Raw genomic sequence first — 14,156 nt, 5'->3', positions numbered from 1 at the left:
GCTAGAATGTGCATATGGAGAAGTGAAGTAAAACAGTTGAATTAGAGATTAGACACAGCGGTTCATGCCTATAATCCCAACACTTTCTGATGCCAAGTTGAGTGGATCGCTTGAGTGCAGGAGTTCAAGACCAGCCTGGCCAAAGTGGCAAAATCCCATCTCTACAAAAAACTAGCCAGGTGTGGTGGCACATGCCTGTAGTCCAAGCTACTTGGGAGGCTCAGATGGGAGGATCACCTGAGGCTGGGAAGTTGAGGCTGCAGTAAACTGTGACCACACCACTGCACTCAAGTCTGGGCAACAGAGTGAGACCTTGTCTAAAACAAAAACAAAAACAAAAAAAAAGGTTGAATTAGTTTCTGCAACATTTCTAACATTCTAAAAAAAAAAAAAAAACACATCCTAATAGGAACAACAAAGTAGAAACTGTCATTTCACTGATTGTGCTGATTAAATGGGCAATGCACAATATAATGATGAACAGGAAAGGTCGACAAATACATATGCACACACACACACACACACACATATATATAATATAATTGTATAAATACATAATTATATTTGGGATTACACCTGTAATCCCAGCACTTTGGGAGGCCGAGGTAAGTGGATCACAAGGTCAGGAGATTGAGACCATCCTGGCTAACACAGTGAAACCCAGTCTCTACTAAAAATACAAAAAATTAGCGGAGTGTGGTGGCGGGTGCCTGTAGTCCCAGCTACTCGGGAGGCTGAGGCAGGAGAATGGTGTGAACCTGGGAGGCGGAGCTTGCAGTGAGCCGAGATCGCACCACTGCACTCCAGCCTGGGTGACAGAGCGAGACTCCGTCTCAAAAAAAAAAAAAAAAAATTGCCAAGAACTACCCAGCATGTATCAGCAGAAAGTTGAGTCCCTAATATGACAGTATTCCTCAAGAAAATAAACTATTTACCTGGGGACAAACTGACTACATCAGCCACCTGCCAGTCTCTAAAAAACAGTGATTCAACCTCACAGGAATAAATACCTGGATTTATTCCAAACATGGATTTGCCTTTCTAGTCCTGAAAGGCTCAGCCAGCACTATTATTCATGCCTGATCCACAGACATGAAATACCAAGTAATATAACATCCAACCCAGGAGATTCACTTCATAGCAAAAATGCTATCGGAGTGTAAGAGTAGATAACAACTCTAAATATATATGTATCCAACAACAGAGCACTCAGATACATAAAGCAAATACTCACTATAAAAAAGAAAGATTCCAAGACAATAACTATTGAGAACTTCACTCCACTGTCAGCACTGGATCATCTAAACAGAAAAATCAACAAACATTGGATTTAAACTGCACTTAAGACCAAATGGACCTAACAGATATTTCAGAATCTTTTATCCAACAGCTATAGAACACATTCTTTTCATCAGCACATGGAACATTCTCCAGGGTAAACCTAATACATTAGGCCACAAAACAAGTCTCAACATTTTTTTTTTTTTAAGACAGGGTCTCGCTCTGTCATCCAGGCAGGAGTGCAGTGCTGTTATCATAGCTCACTGCAGCCTTGAACTCTTGAGCTCAAATGATCCCCTCTTCAGCCTCCCAAGTAACAAGGACTACAGGTGCACACCACAATGCCTAGTTAATTTTCAACGTTTTGTAGAGACAGTGTCTCACTATGTTGCCCAGTCTTGTCTCAAACTCCGGGCCTCAAACAATCCTCCCACTTGAGGAGCTTCAGATTCCCAAAACACTAGGATTACAGGCGTGAGCCACCAAGCCAGGCCTCAGCAAATTTTTAAAAATTGAGGCCTGTAATCCCCAGAACTTTGGGATGCTGAGGCAGGCGGATCACAAGGTCAGGAGTTCAAGACCGTCCTGGCTAATATGGTGAAACCCCGTCTCTAGTAAAAATACAAAAAATTAGCTGGGTGTGGTGGCGGGCACCTGCAGTCCCAGCTACTCAGGAGGCTGAGGCAGGAGAATGGCGTGAACCCAGGAGGTGGAGCTTGCAGTGAGCCAAGATCCGCCACTGCACTCCAGCCTGGGCGATAGAGCGAGACTCCGTCTCAAAAAAAAAAAAAAAATTTAAATCACATCTAGTATCTTCTCAGACAACAATGGAATAAAAACTACGTATCAATAACAAGAGGAACTTTAGAAACTACAAATACATGGAAATTAACATATTCCTGAATGATGGTCAATGAAGAAATTAAGAAGGAAATAAAAACATTTCTTCAAGTAAAAAATGTTGGAAACACACATCTCAAAACCTATGGGATACAACAAAAGCATTGCCATGAGGGAAATTTGTAACAATAACTAGAGTCAAAAAGCAGAAAGACTTCAAATAACCTAATGAGACACCTCAAGGAAAGAAAAACCAAACCCCAAATTAATAAAAGGAAGATATAATAAAGATCAGAGCAGAATAAAACAAAATAGAGACAAAATCTACAAGGAAACAATCACAGGGAAAGTTGTGTGTGTGTTTTTTGTTGTTATTTTTTTTTTAAGATAAAGAAAATCAATAAACCAGTAGCCAGACTAACCAAAAATACAAAGAGGAAGCTCAAATAAATAAAATTAGAAATGAAAAAGAAAACATTACAACTGATTCCACAAAAATGCAAAGGATCATTAGAGACTCTTATGAGCAACTACACACTAACAAAGTGGAAAGCCTAGAGGAAACGAATAAATTCCTAGATGCATTTTATATAACAAGATTGAATCATAAAGAAATACAGGCCATTCTAGACATGGTGGCTCCACTAGGTGATATGTTCTCTTAGCAGCTACCAGGGATCCCACCACCCACATTGGAGCTCCGGAGTCAGGCTTCACTTCTTCAGGCAGCACCAGATACTCTGAGACCTTCTAACAGTACTGGGTGAATGAGTTGGAGTCATCTTTCAAGGCTTGCTTAGCTTCTCTGGTGAGTCAGGACTATGTCAATGGCATTGATCAGGAAAACATTTAAACTGGTGTTGATCAGGATATCTAGGAGTTTCTGGATATTGCAACACAGGCAGAATGTTTTCCTACAGAAACCGATTGCAATTATTTGTCCAGACACCAGAGCAAGTTACCAAAGAGGATGTCTCAGAACTAAGGAATGAATTACAACAGAAACACACACTGTCCAGAAGCATTTGACAAAGCTGAGGCACTGGCAACAGAGGCTGAAGGGCATCAAATGTGCAGCACAGAACACCAGCCAGCAGCCCTCAGGGCTCCTCCGTGTACCTCAAGCAGGCATCTGCCAACATCCCTGCACCCCAGAAGCTGACCTGAGCACAAAGGTCAAGGCCATCAGCCCAAGATTGGGCTGGTGTCTGAGGCTGCCCTGTGCAGACAGTTTGCCACAAATCCCTTCTTGTGAACTTGGGATTTTGAATGCAGGAGTTAGTTTTATGCTCCCACCTAAATTTTTTTCACTATTTTTATAAGCTGTTAATGTCTTAAGTACTTCATAAAATGCCCAGAGCTTGAGTAAACTAAATTCTTTTTCTCTTTAGCACAGTTAAGACTGTTAGTGTGGTGACACTTATAGATTCTGTGTTTTTATGTTTGTATGACTTTTCCTTTTTTTGTGTGTATTTCCTATTATTTGATCTGAGGGGAAAAAAATTGCAATAGCCTGAGAATCAGGGGATTAGGATTTTGGTTGTAGGCCTTTATGATAATTACCCTTCAGTGGTAGTATAGAAAAATATGTAAATTTGCTGTGTTTCAAGACTTCAGAATACTTCAGAAGAGGAATCTAATGCAACAATGTTTGTAATGCTTCCAAAGCTCTTAGAATGGGGATTTTTTGTGTGAATAGGTCAGAATAGGATTAAGGTTTCCTGGGTTAGGGTAGTCACATTACAGTAGGATCCTTAGGTTGATGCTGACTTTGATTCAGGGTAAGGTTATATTTTGTGTGGTGTTTGTTTACTTTTTATAGGGAGGGACATAGTAGGATCAGTGATATGCTAAATTTTGTCATGTTCTGCAATAAGGAATCCATTTAAGTAATGGGGCAGACCCTGTCCTCAGTAACATGGCAGTTGGGGCATAGGTGAAGTATGAGAGGCTAAAGCTTGCTCTGATTATCTTTTTTTGTTTTCAGTTTTGTTTGCTTATATTGTTTTTATTTTACATTTTGGGAAGACAGAGATTTTCCATTAAGGAAGATTTTTGCTGTGGATTTGATTCCAAGGGACTGGGGTCTCAGGATGGAGGTGGGCTTGCGGGTGCGATCCTTGGCTACTTAACCTCCACCAAGAGCATGCGGCGCCTCTGCCTTTGGGAAGATATTTTGCTCTCTCGTTCGTTCCACAGGCCACATCAGCTACTCTGTTGAATTGCTGTTAAGAAATACTCACAAGCATTGTTTCCAGCTCTCATTGCGTGAGGTTTTCCCGTGTTTTATGCAGTCTTTTATTAGAGTACATCTTTTTACTCAGAACAAATGCTTCACTGTCATCTGAGCAAGGAGTACTCCTGTGGCTCAGTGTTTTGGCTCACTTTGTTTTCTCCAGCCTTGAAGGTCCCTCCCACACACACTGACATCCATTCATATCTTGATCTGACCTAGATGCCACCCAGTCCCTAAAGCCTCCCAGCACCTTTTCTGCTGCATCCCTAGGGCACAGGACTTTTATCTCTTCTATTGTCCTTGTTAGGTTCTCCCTTGTGGGTTAGTCACTTGTATCTGTCTCCCTGCCCATCACTAATTGTACACCCATAAGTATTAGACATTATTCCCCTTGAATATACCAGGACCATATGTTATTTATCCTTATAAATGATACCTATTACTCTGTTTTGTCTGTGTATATACAGTGTCTGGCATTGAACCTGTGATTAATTGCCTGAGACCAATGAATCCCCTCTTTTAGAATGTATAGTTTAAACAAAACTTTTAAAACCCACATTATATTACCTCAAGGTTGTTAGCCTAGTCATCTAATGGTGATTCAAAACTCTGATTAGCAGCTTTAGATTTCTTGATTAAAGACCTAAATAAACTAAGTTTTAGGCATTCTTTTTTTTTTTTTTTTTTGAGACAGAGTCTTACTCTGTTGCCCAGGCTGGAGTGCAGTGGCGCGATCTCAGCTCATTGCAACCTCCGCCCCTCCAGGTTTAAGCAATTCTCTGCCTCAGCCTCCAGAGTAGCTGGGATTACAGGCACATGCCACCACGCCCGGCTAATTTTTTGTATTTTTAGTAGAGACGGGGGTTTCACCATCTTGGCCAGGCTGATCTTGAAATCCTGACCTTGTGATCCACCCGACTTGGCCTCCCAAAGTGCTGGGATTACAGGCATGAGCCACCGCACTCGGCCTTTCTTTTTTTTTGCAATCTCAGCCTCCCAGGTTCAAGCAACTCTGCCTCAACCTCCTGAGTATCTGGGATTACAGGTGCCTGCCACCATGCCCAGCTAATTTTTTTTTTTTTTTTTGTATTTTTTAGTAGAGATGGGGTTTCACTGTGTTGGCCAGGCTGGTCTCAAACTCCTGACCTCGTGATCTGCCCATCTCAGCCTTCCAAAGTGTTGGGATTACAGACCTGAGCCATCGCGCCTGGCCAGTTTTAGGCATTCTTTAAAAGGGGTTTTTAGTGAAAAGATTGGAAACTATTCTATTTAGTGCTCAGTGAAAATATTTTGAATTCATGTATATACCAGTTATTGCCATTTCCCTATTTAATTCAGAAGTTTTTTTAAATAAATAGCAATTTTTCAATCTTGAAAAAAAAAAGGAATACAAAACCTGAACAGACTAATAATAAGTAACGAGATTGAATCCATAATAAAAAGCCTCCAAGAGTGAAAAATCTAGGACCAGATGGCATTGCTGCTACATTCAACTTCAAAAGAACAACTAACATTAATTCTCAAATTATTCCAAAAACATGAAGAGGCAGGAATTATTTCAAACTTAATCTATGAGACCAGCATTACTCTGATACCAAGGAAACAACAGCCAAAAAGTCCCTTATGAACATACAGTAAAAATCTTCAGGAGTACTAGCAAACTGAACCTAGCAACACATCAAAAAGATACCATGATCAATGGGCTCTACCTCGGGGATGCAAAAGAGGTTGAACATATGCAAATCAATAAATGTGATATATCACATCAACAGACTGAAAAACAAAAACTATGATCCCCTCAATAGATGCAGGAAAAGCATTTGATATAAGTTAACATCCCGTCCTGATAAAAACTGTCAACAAATTAGGCATAGAAAAAATATACCTCAACATAATATAGGCCACATATTACAAACCCACAGCTAACATCATAATGAATAGGGGAAAGCTGAAAGTCTTTCCTCTAAGAACTGAAACATGAATCAAATGCCTACTTTCACCTCTCTTATTAACATAGTAGTGGAAGTCTTAGAATCAGGCAAGATAAAGAAATAGGCATCGAAATTGGAAAACAGGCAAATTATCCCTCTTTACAGACAAGATGATCTTAAATATAGAACATTCTAAAGACTTCACCAAAAAGAATAAACAAATTCAATAAAATGACAAAAAAAAAATGGCAAGATGTGGAGAAAAGGCAATTCTTATACACTGCTGCTGGGAATGTAAATTAGTACAGCCATTATGGAAAATGATACGGAGGTTCTTTTTAAAACTACAAATCGAACTGCCATACAATGAAGCAATCCTACAACTTGGTATTTATGCAAAGGAAAAGAAATCAGGTGGGGTGTGGTGGCTCATGCCTATAATCCCAGCACTTTGGGAGGCTGAGGCTAGTGGAACAATTGAGGTCAAGAGTTCGAGACCAGCCTGGCCAACATGGTGAAACCATGTCTCTACTAAAAATACAAAAATTAGCCAGATGTGGTGACGCACACCTGTAATCCCAGCTACTTGGGAGGCTGAGGCAGGAAAATCATTTGAACCTGGGAGGCAGAGGTTGCAGTGAGCCAAGATCATGCCACTGCACTCTAGCCTGAGTGACAGAGCAAGACTCCTTCTCAAGAAAAAAAAAAAGAAATCAGTATACCAAAGGAATACATGCACCCTAATGTTTATTGTAGTAGCACTGTTCACAATAGCCAAAACATGGAATCAACCTAAGTATCCATCAGTGGATGAATGAATAAAATATCCTATATATACACAGTGGAATATTATTCAGCCATAAAAACATAATTAAATCCTGTTATTCTACACCAAAATGGATGGAACTGGAGGTCATTATGTTAAGTGAAATAAGCCAGGGACAGAAACACAAGCATCACATATTCTTACTCATATGCGGGAGACAAGAAAGTTGATCTCATGGAGGTAGAAAGTAAAATGATGGTTACCAGAGGTTGGGAACAGGGCAGGCCTAGGGGAATGAAAAGTCATTGGTTAATGCATAGGAACATAGAGTTAGATGGAAGAAATATGTTCTAGTGTTTGATAGCACAGTAGGTTGGCTATAGTTAACACCAATATATTGTATATGTCATAATAGCTAAAAAAGAAGATTTGAAATGTTCCCAACACAAAAACAGTAAACGTTTGAGGTGATGGATAGACTAAGTACTCTGATTTAATAATTTCATATTGTATGTATACATTCAAATATCACATGTACTGCATAAATATGTATCGTTATTATGTATCAATAAAACTTTTAAAGGAAACTATTATGCTAAACAAAGAAACCAGACATAAAATACCTCAAATTGTATGAGTTTACTTATTAATTTTCCAGAAAGGCAAATCTTAAAAATAGAAAGTATATTAGTTGTTGCCTAGGGGTGGGAAGGTCAGATGAAGAATGACTACAAAGTGAACTTTTGGGAGTAAAGGAAGTGCTCTAAACTAAATTATGATGATCACTGCACAACTGTATGAACTGAAACTCATCAAACTGAATACTTTCCATGGTTAAATTTCAAAGTATGTGAATTATACCTCAATAAAATGTTATTTTTAAAAAAGGATTAGGCCAGGCGCAGTCGCTCACGCCTGTAATCCCAGCACTTTGGGACGCCAATGCAGGCGAATCACTTGAGCTCAGGAGTTCAAGACCAGCCTGGTCAACATGACGAAACCCTATCTCTACTAAAAATACAAAAATTAGCTGGGCATGGTGGTGCACGCCTATAGTTCTAGCTACTTGGGAGGCTGAGGTATGAGAATCGCTTGAACCTGGAAGGTGGAGGTTGCAGTGAGCCAAGATGGTGGCACTGCACTCCAGCATGGGTGACAAAGCGAGACCCTGTCTCAAATAAATAAGTTAATTAATTTAATTTTAAAGGATTATACTCCATGACCAAGTGGGACTTATTCCTGGAATGCAAGGATAATTGAATATACAAAAATCAATCAATGCAATATACTACATTAACAAATTGAAGGGAGAAAACCACATAAACATTTCCATTGATGCAAGAAAATTATTTGACAAAATTCAACACCTCTTTATGATTAAAAAAAATTCAACAAACTAGGAATAAAAGGAAACTATGTCATGGGAAGGTAGTTTCTGTAAAGGAAACATAATAAAGGCCATATATAAAAACCCACAGCTAACATCATTCTTAATGGTGAAAGACAAAAGTTTTTCCTCTAAGAGCAGGAACAAGGCAGAAATGTTCACTTTTATCACTTCTATTCAACATAGTAATGGAATTTCTAGCCAGAGCAATTAGGCAAGAAAAAGAAAAGGTATCCAATTTTGAAAGGAAGAAAAATCATCTCTGTTTGTAATTATGATGTTATATGTAGAAGATTCCACACACAAAAAACTGTTAGAACTAATAAATAAATTCAACAAAGTTGCAAAATACAAATATAAAAAAAAGAGGTGGCCAGGTGCAGTGGCTCACGCCTGTAATCCCAGCACTTTGGGACGCCGAGGTGGGTGGATCACAAGGTCAGGAGATCGAGACCATCCTGGCTAACATGGTGAAACCCCGTCTCTACTAAAAATACAAAAAATTATCCAGGTGTAGTGGCGGGCGCCTGTAGTCCCAGCTACTTGGGAGGCTGAGCCAGGAGAATGGCGTGAACCCGGGAGGTGGAGCTTGCAGTGAGCCGAGATTGCGCCACTGCACTCTGCACTCCAGCCAGGGGGACAGAGCAGGGTGACAGAGTGAGACTCCATCTCAAAAAAAAAAAAAAAGAGGTGACCTTGAATTGGTCAACCTAAGTCTTCAGTGTCTGAATAGAGCTGGAAATAGAAATTATGTTCTCATCTAAAAAATTTAAAAATTATATAGTTCAGGCACCAAATTCTGGCAATTCCCAATCTAATTTGCATTATCTATGCAAAGACATCTAAACAGATTGTTACTGAATAATTTAAATAACCAGAGTCACAAATTAGTATTTCCCTACTTCATTCCTATCCCAAGGAAATACCCTCACCATGGCAAAACTTTCTCCAATAAATCTGCCCTGATGATGAATTCATTTGCCTCCACAAACTGATCAAATATTTATCTAGACACACACACACACCTCCCACCCCACCCCCACTTCTCTCTCTCTCATTCACTCACAATTTGGCTTACACTTTTTAAGCTATTTTATTTTTTTGAGACAGGGACTTGCTCTGTCACCCAGGCTGGAGTACAGTGGTGCAATCATGGCTCACTGCAGCCTTGACCTCCTAAACTCAGGTGATCCTCCCTCCTCAGCCTCCCAAGTAGCTGGGACTACAGGCACATGCCACCATGCCTGGCTAATTTTTGCATTTTTTGTAGAGATGAGGGTCTCCCTATGTTGCCCAGGCTGGTCTCAAACTCCTGGGCCCAGGCGATCCTCCCACTTCAGCCTCCAAAAGTGTTAGGATTACAGGCATGACCACTGTGCTATAAGAGAAAATTTTACTATTTTTAATTGATTTAAAAAAATATCTAAGACGTAGCCTTTACATTTATTTCGATTTTTTTAAAATTGCAGGCTGGATGCAGTAGCTCATGCCTGTAATCCCAGCTGAGGCAGGAGGATTGTTTGAGCCTAGGAATTCAAGACCAGCCTGGGTAACATAGCAAAACCTCATCTCTGTAAAAAAATATAAAAATTAGCTGGGTGTGGTGGTTGCATGCCTGTAGTCCCAGCTACTTGGGAGGCTGAAGTGGGAGGGTCTCCTGAGCCCAAGAGGCTGAGCCTGCAGTCAGCCAAGATGGTGCCACTGTCCTCCAGCCTGGGCAACAGAGACCCTGTTTCAAAAAAAATTATATTAAAACACACAACAAAATTTACCAACTTGGTCATTTTTAAGCATATATTTTAGTATCATTAAATATATTCACAATGTTGTGGAACAGATCCCCAGAACTTTTGCATCATGCAAAATGGAATCTCTATAGCCATTAAACAACTCTCCATTTTTCCTCTTCCCTCCACACCCTAGTAAATACCATTCTATTTTCTGTTTCTATGAAGTTTTCTACTTTAGATTACTCATGTAAGTGAAATCACACAGTCATTTTGTACCTGGCTTCTTTCACTTAGTACTCAAGGTTCATCCATGTTGGAGCATGAGACAGGATTACCTTCCTTTTTAAGTCTGTATAATATTCCATTGTGTATATATTATGGGCCTTCCATATCCATGGGTTCTGTGTCTGTGGATTTAACCAAACTCAGATTTAAAATATTCAAAAATACGTTAAATTTCACAAAGTTCCAAAAAGCAAAACTTGAATTTTCCCTGAGTCAAATACTAAGTCAAATCCACACCAATAAAGTTACATGTAGGCACTGTACTAGGTATTATAAGTAACCTAGGAATCTAGGTATTATAAGTAACCTAGGATTCAAAGCAGTGGTTTCAAGCCCCAGGCTGTGGATGGGTACCAGTTCTTAACCTGTTGGAACCAGGCCACAGAGCAGGAGATGAACAAAGAAGCCAGCAAGTATTACCGCCTGAGCCTCACCTCCAGTCACATCAGCAGTGGCATTAGATTCTCATAGGAACATGAACCCTATTCTGAACTGCCCATGCAAGGGATCTAGGCTGCACACTCCTTATGAGAATCAGACTAATTCCTGATGATCTAAGGTGGAACAGTTTAATCCGAAAACCATCCCCCTGACCCTGTCTGTGGAAAAACTGTCTTCCAAAAAACCGGTCCCTGGTGCCAAACAGTTAGGGACCGCTGTTACAGTATATGGGAAAATGTGCCTAGATTATATGCAAATACTATGCCACACTATATAAGGGACTGGAGCATTTGTGGATTTTGGTATCTGCAGAGTATCCTGGAATTAATACCCTACAGATACTGAGGGAAAAGTGTGTCACATTTTGCTTATCCATTCATCTGTTGATAGACATTTGGGTTGCTTCTATCTCTTAGCTGTTCTGAAGAGTGCTGCTATAACATGGGTGTGTAAACATCCCTTCGATACCCCGCTTTCAATTATTTTGGGTATACACCCAGAAGTGGGATTGTTGGATCATATGGCAGTTTTAATTATTTGAGGAATTTCCATGTTGCTTTCCAAAGCAGTGGCACCATTTACAATCTCCAAAAAGGTGCACGGGGTTGTAATATGTTCACATCCTCACCAACACTTGTTATTTTCTGTTTTTCTTATAGTAGCCATCCTAATAGGTATGAGGTGGTATCCCAACAGAATTTTGGCTTGCATGTCTTTAATGATCAGTGATGGTGAGCATCTTTACATATGCTTCTGGGCCATTTGTATATCATCTTTGATGAAATGTCTATTCAAGTCCTTTGCTATTTTTAATGTTATTTGTTGTTGAGTGTTGTTGAGTTGTAATTCTTTTTTTAATTATTATTACATTTATTGATACTGAGTATTTATTATCTGTTATGTACCAAGCAAAATGGACACACTATCAGGAGATAAAACCTATATCTTATATGTAAGATGAAACTTATATTTATTGATTGAATTATTGAATATTTTTTGAGTATTTGCTATATACCAGGCAAAAGGCACAGAAACAAATTATCTGTTCACAGTTACTTTTAACTCTTTCAGCAATGCCTGAGTCCTCTTTATAAAAACTTCATTCTGCTAAGTTAGCAACCATTCATTTTTTTGGTTACTCTTCATGTATAGTTTTCTCAAGTGTCCGTTCAAATACTGCATAATGGTGTAGACCATTTAATATTTCAAACATAATCTGAAAGACTAGAGGAATCGCCATTAATTTCATTTGTGTTTGACAAAGCATCATCCAATGGAGTAAAACCCTTCCTTTTGGTGGCAGTGGAACGGTATGATACTTGGTTGCCAGACGTCCATTTTTAGTAAACGCCAAAGAACTGGGGTAGAAAACACCACAAACTATGCCAATCGGTAAGCTTCTGAAAACACAATTTTCCTTGCTTATATTATCTTGAAGCAGCGTCTGAACAGGAAGTTTGAGAATATTCCAGAGAAACCAGTTGTTGTTCCAAATGATGCCGTTTGATATATATTTGGTGTCATTTCTTTTCTAAGGTAGTCAAAATTTTTTCTATGATTTCTATGATCACTGGTCTTCTGAGTTTTGCGTCTTCTAGAGAAGGACTGGGTTGACTATGCCTAGATGCTGTCATCTTGACATCCTTGGGCGCTTCCTCAGTTCCCACCCGCACCACACCTGAATCCCTCAGCTTAGCCCCAGCCTCACACCCGAACACCACCATTTTGGTGGTTCACGAGAGTTGTAATTATTTATACATTCTGCACATAAACCCCTTATCAGATATTTGATTTGTAAATATTTTCTCCTACACTGTATGTTGCCTTTTCACTTTATAAATTATATTCTTTGATACACAGTGGTTTTATTTATTTATTTATTATTTTTTGAGACAACCTCACTCTGTTGCCCAGACTGGAGTACAGTGGTGCAATCTCGGCTCACTGCAACCTCCGCCTCCCAGGTTCAAGCATTTCTCCTGCCTCAGCCTTCTGAGTAGCTGGGATTACAGGCATGTGCCACCACGTCCAGCTAATTTTTTGTATTTTTAGTAGAGACAGGGTTTCACCATGTTGGCCAGGCTGGTCTTGAACTCCTGACCTCAGGTGATCTACCTCAAGTGATTACAGGCATGAGCCACCATATCCAGTGATACACAGAAGTTTTAAAGTTTTATTTAGTGGTCTTTAAATTTTTGAATGCTTTACAGGAGACCTAAAACTGCCATACTACACGAGAACTCAAATGGTAAGTACTTAAATAAATATTAATTCTGGAACATTAGATTCTAAATGGGAGGCATGCAACAGATAGAACTGGAAAGTTCCCTGAAAGGACAGGAGAGCAGAATGCACCTCTGGTTCACCCTCCCAAGGCTCAGTGCTTCCCTCTCTGTCCCAGGCCCACTGCAGAATCTCTCAAAATAGACATATCCTGGGCAACCCACCAGACTTGTCACTAACAAATGTACGCAGGATTGGGAATGACTCCAAAAGCAAAAGCATTAATAGTAAGGTCATTGAGTCCCATAAGCCTTAACGCTTTGACTAGTTTCCAGTCTGTACCTAGAAAGCTTGGTACCAGTGCCTTACCTTTCATGTTTTTGGATAATTCCAGATGTTTCCAAACAAAAAGAGTGCCCAGATCACCATACTGTTCTTCCCATACTCCCATGAGAAAAATATACTTATAAGGTTGAAAGGAAATTACAAGAGAGTGGCCAGGCACAGTGGCTTATTATGCTTGTAATCCCAGCACTTTGGGAGTTCAAGGTAGGAGGATCACTTGAGCTCAGGAGTTTGACACCAGCCTAGGCAACATCGTGAAACCCTGTCTCTACAAAAAAAAAAAAAAATTAGTCAAGTGTAGTGGTATGTACCTGTAGTCCCAGCTACTTAAAAAAAAAAAAAAAATTAGTCAAGTGTAGTGGTATGTACCTGTAGTCCCAGCTACTCAGGAGGTTGAGGTGGGAAGATTTCTTGAGCCTGGGAGGTCAAGGCTGCAGTGAGCCGAGATTGCACCACTGCACTCCAGCTTGAGTAACACAGTGAGATCCTGTGTCAAAAAAAAAAAAGGAAAGAGAAAGAGAAAGAAAATTACAAGAAAGTAATCATAACATCTGTTACAATGTGGATGAACCTTGAACACATTATGCTTAGGGAAAAGAGACAGACACAAAAGGTCACATATTGTATGATTCCATTTAAAACATTCAGAGTAAGTAAATCCATATGGATGAAAAGAACACTGGTAGTTGTC

The 14,156-nt window shown here is 39.7% G+C and overlaps 2 pseudogenes across 1 annotated transcript; one reads left to right on the top strand and one right to left on the bottom strand.

Moving 5' to 3' along the window:
- The first annotated feature begins 2,753 nt into the window (after positions 1-2,753).
- On the top strand, positions 2,754-3,443 carry LOC117069079 (annotated as a pseudogene).
- An 8,396-nt stretch (positions 3,444-11,839) lies between these two features.
- LOC117068355 lies at positions 11,840-12,705 on the bottom strand (annotated as a pseudogene). The gene has a single exon (XR_004431085.1). The product of XR_004431085.1 is annotated as a complex I assembly factor TMEM126B, mitochondrial-like (transcript).
- Between the last annotated feature and the right edge of the window lie 1,451 nt (positions 12,706-14,156).

The sequence above is a fragment of the Trachypithecus francoisi genome, unplaced genomic scaffold (genome assembly GCF_009764315.1).
Source record: "Trachypithecus francoisi isolate TF-2019V2 unplaced genomic scaffold, Tfra_2.0 Lachesis_group21, whole genome shotgun sequence".
Lineage (NCBI taxonomy): Eukaryota > Metazoa > Chordata > Mammalia > Primates > Cercopithecidae > Trachypithecus > Trachypithecus francoisi.
This window is presented reverse-complemented; position numbering and strand designations above follow the sequence as displayed.